At 42.6% G+C, this 9,509-nt stretch overlaps 1 protein-coding gene across 5 annotated transcripts in view; it reads right to left on the reverse strand.

The window, feature by feature from the left end:
* NR2C1 (nuclear receptor subfamily 2 group C member 1) overlaps window positions 1–4,433 on the reverse strand; it is a 47,314-nt gene extending 42,881 nt beyond the window's left edge. For 3 of the 5 annotated variants that reach the window (XM_030323425.1, XM_030323424.1, XM_030323419.1), the window contains exon 1: window positions 4,196–4,432. The gene's annotated coding sequence lies outside the window, so the exon portion shown is untranslated. Of the gene's footprint in view, window positions 1–3,459; window positions 3,717–4,195 lie in introns of those variants that run through there. The other 2 variants (XM_030323420.1, XM_030323426.1) reach the window with 2 other exon arrangements.
* Between the last annotated feature and the right edge of the window lie 5,076 nt (window positions 4,434–9,509).

Below are 9,509 nucleotides of genomic sequence, written 5' to 3' on the forward strand. Positions count from 1 at the left end.
TTTTTGATAGAACGAGAGTGAGCAAGGGAGGGACACAAAGAGACGGAGAGAGAATCCCAAGCAGGCTCTGCACTATCAGCATGGAGTCCATAAACTGTGATATGAATCAACAGTTGGATGTGTGGTGCCTGGGTGGCTCAGTCAGTTTAAGTGGCCGACTTCAGCTCAGGTCATGATCTCACGGTTTATGAGTTTGACCCCACATTGGGCTGTGTGCTGACAGCTCAGAGCCTGGAACCTGCTTTGGATTCTATGTCTTCCTCTCTCTCTGCCCCTCCCCCGCTCTCTCGGTCTCTATCAAAAATAAACATTAAGAATTTACGTAAGAAACAAAATTTTATTTACAACTGATTTTAACTATGCAAAAACACACAAGGACTAAAAAGAAACATTCTCATATGTTTAGGTGAGATTTATAGGCCACTTATTTTCTTCTGCTTTTTGAATGGGTATCTATGGTTGTAATCGGAAGTAAGCATTCTCTCATTTTTAGCCCATCGTATCTTGTGCCTATTTACCTTCTACAGCACCCTGTCCTTACTTGCATAGACGACCCATCTCTAATAGACTTCTAAGGAAAAGAACCGTAGTTTCCCTTGATTTCGGCTCAGGTCATGATCTCAAGCGTTCATGAGTTCGAGCCCCACATTGGGCTCCACGTTGACAGTGCAGAGACTCCTTGGGATTCTCTATCTGACTCTCCCCACTCTCTCTCAGAATAAATAAATAAACTTAAAAAAAAAAAAAAAGAAAAATGGTAGCTTTCAATGAACTAATTTTTTCAGTGAACCTCTAGTATTTAACAGTGCCCAGTATTCACATCTAACTTCAGAAAGTATTTACTGAAACACATTTACCAGGCACTATGAGACTTTGGGACTCAACAGTGAACAAGCCTGAAAAGATCTCTGCCCCACAGAGCTTATATTTTAGTGAGAAAACAGATTTTAAAAAATTATCATGAACTAAATGCTATGAAGCGAACTAGGAAAAAGTGATAAAGAGAAAAACAAACAAACAGGAGCAGGAAGTTTATATAGGTAATAGTGTCCTAGACCGCAAATCAATAGATCAGAGCTTCAATCCCATTACTACTATTTATTAAATGCATTACTAAATGTCAGTCACTGTGAGGCTCAGTTTCCTCACAAATGAAATAGATTCAATACAATCTACTTCAAAAGGTTGTAAAACGTCAGTGTCAGGGAAAATATCTATACCAATGGTTAACAGTTTCTTTAAAGGTAATAGGTATTTCCTGAAAGTTAGCTGAATGAACAAAGTGCTCCATAAATGAACAAGAGGAGCTCAGAACCACTGCAACTAGAGATGGAGTCTCTGGAAAAACCTTATCGAAGAGACATCCGAGTTAGGCACTGATGGTTAGGTTTGTTCACCAGCCCAAGGGACAAAGCAAGAAGCTTGAGGATGGGTCTTCACTTCTCTAGAGCTAATTAACATACAAAAGACAAAACAGTCTTACATTTTTGGCCCTGATTTTTTTTTCAATTTACCATGATCTCACTTCAACTTATCTTCACCACAGAAGAAAGCAAAACATGAATGGTGCTATCCTTCTTCCATTCAGATTCAAAATTTTTAGTGTGTGCTCTCTGACTACATCAGAAACAGTTCATTCTCTCCTCACCAGCCCCACTACCATCAACTGAATGTTAGGCTGCTGTCATCCAAAGCACACTTTGTGTTGTGAGCCACTTATGGATGGGGAAATTAATTTGGTAGGTCAGACTTTAAGTTAAATAGAAAACAGTGCATCAGATATAGTGAGGGTAACAATGGTCTCAGGAAGACTTGATTTCAGTTTAATCTCTGAGTGTGCTGAGCTATGGAGCAAAATGTATTTCCTTCTGGGGGATGCGAAATTTGAAAATATGATATAAAACAACGATTTTTTTTCCTGTGGAGTAGATCTTTGAAAAATTTTGGAAGTTCAGGTTTCTCTCACCAGAAAACACATATTCACATTCACCCACACTACAAAGAAGTATGCTGAATTTCAAGGGGGTCATAAAACTTCAGTAGCGTGACGGCCTTCAAGTTAACCCTTCTGGTAAAATTGCAGCTACTGTGGAGTTTCCTGAACACATATTTAATATATATGATTTTGGGGCGCCTGGGTGGCTCAGTCGGTTAAGCGTCCGACTTCGGCTCAGGTCATGATCTCACGGTTTGTGAGTTCGAGCCCCGCGTCGGGCTCTGTGCTGACCTCTCAGAGCCTGGAGCCTGCTTCAGATTCTGTGTCTCCCTCTCTCTCTGCCCCTCCCCTGCTCATGCTCTGCCTCTCTCTGTCTCAAAAATAAATAAAAACATTAAAAAAAATTAATATACATGACTTTGTGTACATTAGGCAAGAACCATCTTTGTGTAGATTTGAAGTGCCAATAAGGCATAAACTATCTGTGGGTCAGCACCTCTGACAAGCAGCAATATTAAATATCTCAAAGCTCACAGAACTGAAATATCCTTATTCTCCTGCTTCGGAACCATCAACGTCTCTTTAATGGCCAAAGGATGAAGTTTCGGTCCTTCTATTTTTTCAATATTTATTACACCTCTGAAGCATGCCTGCCACTGTGGACGTAGAGGGTTCCTTTATAGTCTGACTTCCTCATCTTCCCACTTTAGCCCCTATCCTCCCAAGAGGGCCTCTCTTCAAGTCAAAGTGGGATGTTCTTTATACCCACCATTCCAAGTTCCTCTTCCCTCACTTAAATACCACCTGGCCTTTCAGACTCGGTTGAAATTTTTAAAAATCCAATCCTTTGAGATGGGTTCAGCATCGATTTTGAATGCTAAAGCTCTTAATTACAATTTACTAACAGACTTTTTTTAACTTCTGATATCATATTCAAAATTTATGTAAAGATGCATTTTTCCAGCGCTTTCATAAAAGATTTCCAGATTGCAAAGGGTACTACGAATCAAAAAAAAAGGTAATGATATTTATATTGTCAATTCTTTATGCTGCTTCTTTTGTCTTTTCTATTCCCCAAGGGCAGGAATTAAACTCGTCGGGTGACAGAAACACCAACGGTACCATATCTTGGGAATGTTTGGTGCCTTTGATTTGTGTCTCCCTCAAAACCCTTCCAGAAGACTGAAATGCTCCTACCAAAAAAAAAAAAAAAAAAAAAAAAAGAAATTTGTTACATTTATATGCGATCCACCTTTTTTATAAGAATGGAATGATCTACCAACTGGGCACAAGCAAAATTTTAAAACTGTCATCGTGTACCAACCAACCATACAACAGACACTGATGAAAAATGATCAAAATCAAAGGCCTATTTACAACATCCAGAGGAACAAAAGCCCCAAAGGCCTTAATTTCCAGTCTTTTTTGCTTTTCCTTCCCATTTATTTATTTTTTTAAAACAGGCCGACCTACTTAGTGAAGGTTACGAGACAACTTGGCAACAAGGTTATGAGACAACCAACCTGGCAACATTTGTAATTGTAATCATAAAACGGTACGTGCGGGAGTCGGAGGCAGGGGTTCTCAACAAAAGAACTTAGAAGTTTAGACTTGCCCAGGGCAGTGAGGCCCCTGGACCGTTCCATTTTTCTCAAAAGATACGAGTCCAAAGACAGCGGCTGCTGTCGCCCGATTTGTCGTGAAAGTTGAGCAACCCGTTGCTCGTCCCGTGTAGCCACGAGAATTACTAAGCGTCCTCCGAAAGGAACGGAGGCCTCGGCTTGCAGGCGCTCGAGCCCCTGCTGCGACCCCCGGGCCCCGCCGCGCCGCGCGGCTCTCCGAGGCGGGGGGGAGCGGCGGCGGCAACGCCAAGACGGAAGCTTTTCCTGTAGGTGAAAGGTCAGAGGCGCCGCAGGAGGCGCCGCGGGAGAGGCTGCCGTGCTCGCCGAGCCGCTCGCGTACTTGCCTTTCGCGCCCCGACCCCGCTCCGGGCTCCGCGCTCCCGCGCCGCACCCCGGCCCCGGCTACTGCCTCAGCCTCCCGCAGGGACCCACACGTTCGGCCATTCTGCGCGCCCCGAGCCCAACCCGAACAGCCTGCCGCCGCGCTGCCGGGCGGGCCGGCCCTGCCGGCCGAGGTCAGCGGGCTGTCGGGGGAACAAGGGGTGCGTCCGTTGGCTGTTGGGAAGAAGGGACACCCCATCCACCCCCGTCCCAGGCGCGGCCACGGCTGCTTTTCTCCCCACCCGGGACTTCTTACCGGTGCTTCTCCGACGAGCTACGTCCCGCGTCGGGCTTAGACCGGACAGTCCCGTTGCGTTGGTTGCTTGGGGTTCCGGGAAGAGACAGGTTAGAGAAAGCTGAAAGGGATGGGGTAAAGAAAAGTGGGGGCAGGGAGCTTTCTGGGTTTGTGTATTTGGGGGGGGGTCAGAGTTCGTGACCCCTCCCTCGGCTCTGTGGTGCGTGCTCCCATCCGCGCCTGCGCATTACTAGTGGAGCAGCAGTAAGGAGGTCGTGACGTTCCCTGGGTGGAGGAATGAGAAAACCGAGCCTCTGAAAGTCCACTGCCCTCTATCAGCTGGGAGGGAAACTGCCCCGCCAGAGCGGCCCTATCAGGGACCTTCCGAAACCGTGTGCCCTTAGCATCCCAGTTTGCCAAAGGCGGTCTTAAAGGAAGTTTTGAGACTTTTCAGATTTGAGTAATACTAGATAACCTTATCAGTTTTAGGCGGCTAGAAACTTGTGGAAAATTGGACTCTGTTTTAGGGTATCTCTTACCTTAGACTAAAGTTTATTGGAAGAGTTAAGTCTGGGTAGGTTCCAATAAAATATTTAAAATTCCCTTAAATAAAGGAAGCTAGGGTAGAATTCTCCACAGTAAGGCAGAGATTTACTATGAACTCTTGTGGGTAAATAGGTACAGTGGCTAAATGGAGCAAGAATTATCACTTAGAATGTAAACTTCTTGAAGGCTGGCTTTTTTGTTCGGTGGTGTATTTCCAAGCATTTAGGACAATAGCTGGTGGTCAATAAAGATTCATGAAACAAAGAGGCATTGACAGAACATCATGACAGTGACCACCTGTGGCACTGAAGTGTGGCAGAAGAGCTGTCCTGTGTGTAAAGCACTGTATGGTTTGGACTTGAGAGAAAGGGTCCTTGAAATTTCTTTAGTACCGACCAACATTAGAAAAGCAGTCATGGGGGCGCCTGGGTGGCTCAGTCGGTTAAGCCTCCGGCTTCGGCTCAGGTCATGATCTCACGGTCCGTGGGCTCGAGTCCCGCGTGGGGCTCTGTGCTGACAGCTCAGAGCCTGGAGCCTGCTTCGGATTCTGTGTCTCCCTCTCTCTCTGCCCCTCCCCTGCGCATAGTCTGTCTCTGTCTCAAAAATAAATAAAAACATTAAAAAAAAATTAAAAAAGAAAAGAAAAGCAGTCATGGATTCAGGCCAGAAACCCAAGTCAGGAAAAACAAAAGTGCGCTGGGAAGAACATTTCCTCTATCATTTCCCTCTGGAACTAGGCAGCTGGACACAGAAAAATTCCCCAAGAAGAGGAATATGCTTCATGTCTCAGTCTCTGAAAACAGGTCTGTGTGGTTCATCTTTAAATATGTGACTCTAAAAATACATATGGCTTAGGGGTGCCTGGGTGGCTCAGTCGGTTGGGCGTCTGACTTCAGCTCAGGTCATGATCTCACAGTGAGTTCGAGCCCCGCCGTCAGGCTCTGTGCTGACATTTCAGAGCCTGGAGCCTGCTTCAGATTCTGTGTCTCCCTCTCTCTCTGCTCCTCCCCTGCTCATGCTCTCTGTCTCAAAAAAAAAAACAAAAAAAAAAAAAACAAAAAACATAAAAAAAAAAATTAAAGGATTTAAAAAAAAATACATATGGCTTAAAAGACATCATCACACCAAAAGTAGATACAGTAAATTTATTTTGTATAAATACATATTGACATTATTTACAATACTAATATTTATTTATAAGGGATCTATATGTGGACGATAAGATACAAACTATTACCACTTTAAGTAAAACATGTTTCTAGAAACTCATGTTATTTAAAAAAACAATATAGTATTTCAAGATTGGTTCTTAACATGCTATGACCGACTCATATAAAAGAGAAAGTTGTCCCTTTCTCTCCCCTCACCATGGGAATTTGATATTGAGACTTCTTGAAAATTTTCTATTATATAATATCTTAAAAAAAAATAAAATCCTACTAGAAATTATCTTTCTTATAAAAGGGAAAGTCATAGATGATTTTCCTTTACAGAATATTAAATGTGGCATAGGCCCCAGAACATTTGTGTTTTGAAAGCACTTAAAAAAATAAAAACCAGAAGGGATCCATTTGGAGTAATTTAATTCACCAAACAAATGCTGAGTGTCCAGAGCATGCAAGGTACTCTGCCAGATGCTGAGGAGTCTCAAAATCTCAAGAATAGAATGTTATAGGCACCATAAAAAAGTGTTTCTTAGTTAAAAGGCTATAGAGGCATAGGAAAAGGAGAGACTAGATGTCGTCTGGAGGAATGGGGGGGGGGGGGAATATGGGAGAGAAGGACTAGGACCAACTGTTGCAAAAAGAAAAGTCTTGGATAAATAGGCAGAAGTGGGTTGGGAAGAGAATGAGAAGTAAACCTTATAAACAGAGAAGGGTTGGGGTAGGTTTAGCTGGAGTGTGTGATACCTGAGGAAAAATATTCTATGCCAAGCCACTGGAAAGCCATTGGAAGTTGCAAAGAGCACGGATGAAACTAGGTCAGAGCTCCGCTTAGAAGATGGCTCTGGCAGAGTTGAAAATGGGACCATGCAAAGATGGCACTGGAATTAGAGGAAGAGTTGCTCTAATCATTGGGAAGAGGTAACAAGGACTTGAGCCAGGATCTGTGCAATAAAAGTGATGAAGATGGAAAGGACCCAAGAGCAAAAGCAGAGGGTCTTGTTGAGACTTAGAAGCAGATTCTAGAGCCTAGAATGGTGTTTTCCATTACAGAAGAAGATAAACAGATCTGAATGAAAAGAAAATGAAGTCTTGTAAAGTTTAAAATGCCTAAAAAGGACTCATGTGTAGATGTCCAGCAGGTAGTTGCAAATATGGCCTTGCAGGATGGGGGAAAAGGTAGGTCTAAGATCTGAGTTATAATGAGGCCATTGGGAGGGCTGTGTTTGAGTTGCAGATGACAAGAATCCAGTCCTCACATTCTGTGTATTTCAACAAATATTTTGTCTTAAAAGACACAGGATAGGTATTTTGTGAGGCCTAACAGGAGAAATAGGATTTCTCTCTCTGAAAATCTCAATGACTAAATTTGACTATGGTAGATCTCAGACTTCAAAAATGGGAGTGCAAATGGATGCATATTCCCAAGACATATCAACATATGTTGTAGTAACATTTACATTTTAACTAAATTTCTAAATAGCAGGCTTTCCCTATTTCCTGCCAACACCTGGCTAACAAAACTATACTGTGTGTATTTTTCTACTGTTTATTTATTTTTGAGAGAGAGACACAGAGTGTGAGCAGGGGAGGGGCAGAGAGAGAGAGACACAGAATCGGAAGCAGGCTCCAGGCTCTGAGCCATCAGCCCAGAGCCCGACGCGGGGCTCGAAATCACGGACTGTGAGATCATGACCTGGGCTGAAGTTGGATGCTTAACCAACTGAGCCACCCACGTGCGCCAAAACTACACTTTAAAGTTATCTTCCCTTGGATTGAGCTAGAATGTATTATGCTAAATGAAATAAGTCAATCAAAGAAAGATAAATAACATGATTTCATTCATATGTGGAATTTAAGAAACAAAACAGATGAACATATGGGAAGTGGGCAGGGGGATGGTGCAGGGAAGAGAAGAGAGGGAAACAAACCACAAGACTCTTAACAGAGAACAAACTGAGGGGAGGCGGGTGGCGGATAGGCTAGATGGGTGATTGGTATTAAGGGGGGCACTTGCTGTGATGAACACTGGGTGTTGTTTGTAAGTGGCGAATCACTGATTTCTATTCCTAACACCAATATTGCACTATATGTTACCTAAAATTTAAATTAGCGTCGGGGCGCCTGGGTGGCGCAGTCGGTTAAGCGTCCGACTTCAGCCAGGTCACGATCTCACGGTCTGTGAGTTCGAGCCCCGCGTCAGGCTCTGGGCTGATGGCTCGGAGCCTGGAGCCTGTTTCCGATTCTGTGTCTCCCTCTCTCTCTGCCCCTCCCCCGTTCATGCTCTGTCTCTGTCTGTCCCAAAAATAAATAAAAAACGTTGAAAAAAAAAAAATAAAATAAAATTTAAATTAAAAAAAATTATGTTATCTTCTTCATTTAGTTGTTTCATTACTGTTTTATATTAAACAGAGTTGCTCTGATGATCTCAGTTTTAGGAATGCTACTACATACTCAAAGAATCAAGCTTTTGGTTGAAGAGAGAATTAAGTATCTTGGGCAGAGGGTAAATAGGAGGATACGGGGTACATTAGGGAACAGGGGAAAAGAGGTGGGAGAGAGGTTCAGAAATGTGGGATGATGCCCCAGATAACCTTTCTCATTTTTCTAGGACTCTGGTGGATCCTCTACATTTATAGCTTCACAGCTAAAGAGGAAGCTTGATTGAGGGGACACACTAAGAACACCAGCCTTCCCCCAGTTTAACCTGGCATTTCTTGCCTGGGTTACTTTTAGTGCCTTTTTGCTTAGCTTTACAAGTGCTCTTCTTTCTCCTCCTTATGAATAAAAGGAGAAACTTGAACAGAGTGTGATGGAAACACATGTATAATAAATACATGTTGGGATTTGGGTACTGTGTATATTTTCTCATAGAATGCACCAAATAATACCATTTTTTCCTCTAAAATGTTAGCTATCAAGAGATATTTTTTTAAAGTAGCCTGACAACAAAACGTATATAATTAGGTTTCTCAGTTGATATTGAATGAGCCAGATTAAATAAATAATTGAGCAGCTTTAGTATGTTATGAAGGATTGATGAAGGGATAAGGGAATGTAATACTATTCCACATTTAAAATACCTTTTGGGGGGGTGGTAATCTGATAGCTTCCTCAAAAAGCTATATGTATTTTATATTTTTCAAAACCCTCCATGGGGCTAAGCCAATAGGGAGTACAATCATACAGGAGTTTCACATACAATCAGAATTACTAGAAGTTTGTGCAGTTTTTTTGTATTTAGATTTATAACTGGTTCTTGAATAAGCCAGCTGTTGGAAGACAAAATAGCCTGGCTGGTATTTTTTAGATTCTGAGGTTTAAGTCAAACCTTGCAGTCAGAAGTTTGAGAGCTCAAGAGGAGGGGGGAAAAACTCCAAATAACTTGTCATGTGCAAAGTCCTAGACCCAAAGAAGCAGAAGGAAACACTTTATAAGGTATAACCTTGGTCTCCAAAAAGGATACACTAAAAACTGCAAGGATTTTAACATGGAAGCCTTATTTATGCTGTCTTGGTTAAAATTACTGAGCTGCAAAGAAGTATTAGTTTACTTACTGTGACAGAAAGGCTGGGAAGACAGTGAGGATTGTGTGTGAGGGTGCAAGAGGGTTTAAAACGATTCCA

The sequence above is a fragment of the Lynx canadensis genome, chromosome B4 (assembly GCF_007474595.2).
Source record: "Lynx canadensis isolate LIC74 chromosome B4, mLynCan4.pri.v2, whole genome shotgun sequence".
Taxonomy (NCBI): domain Eukaryota; kingdom Metazoa; phylum Chordata; class Mammalia; order Carnivora; family Felidae; genus Lynx; species Lynx canadensis.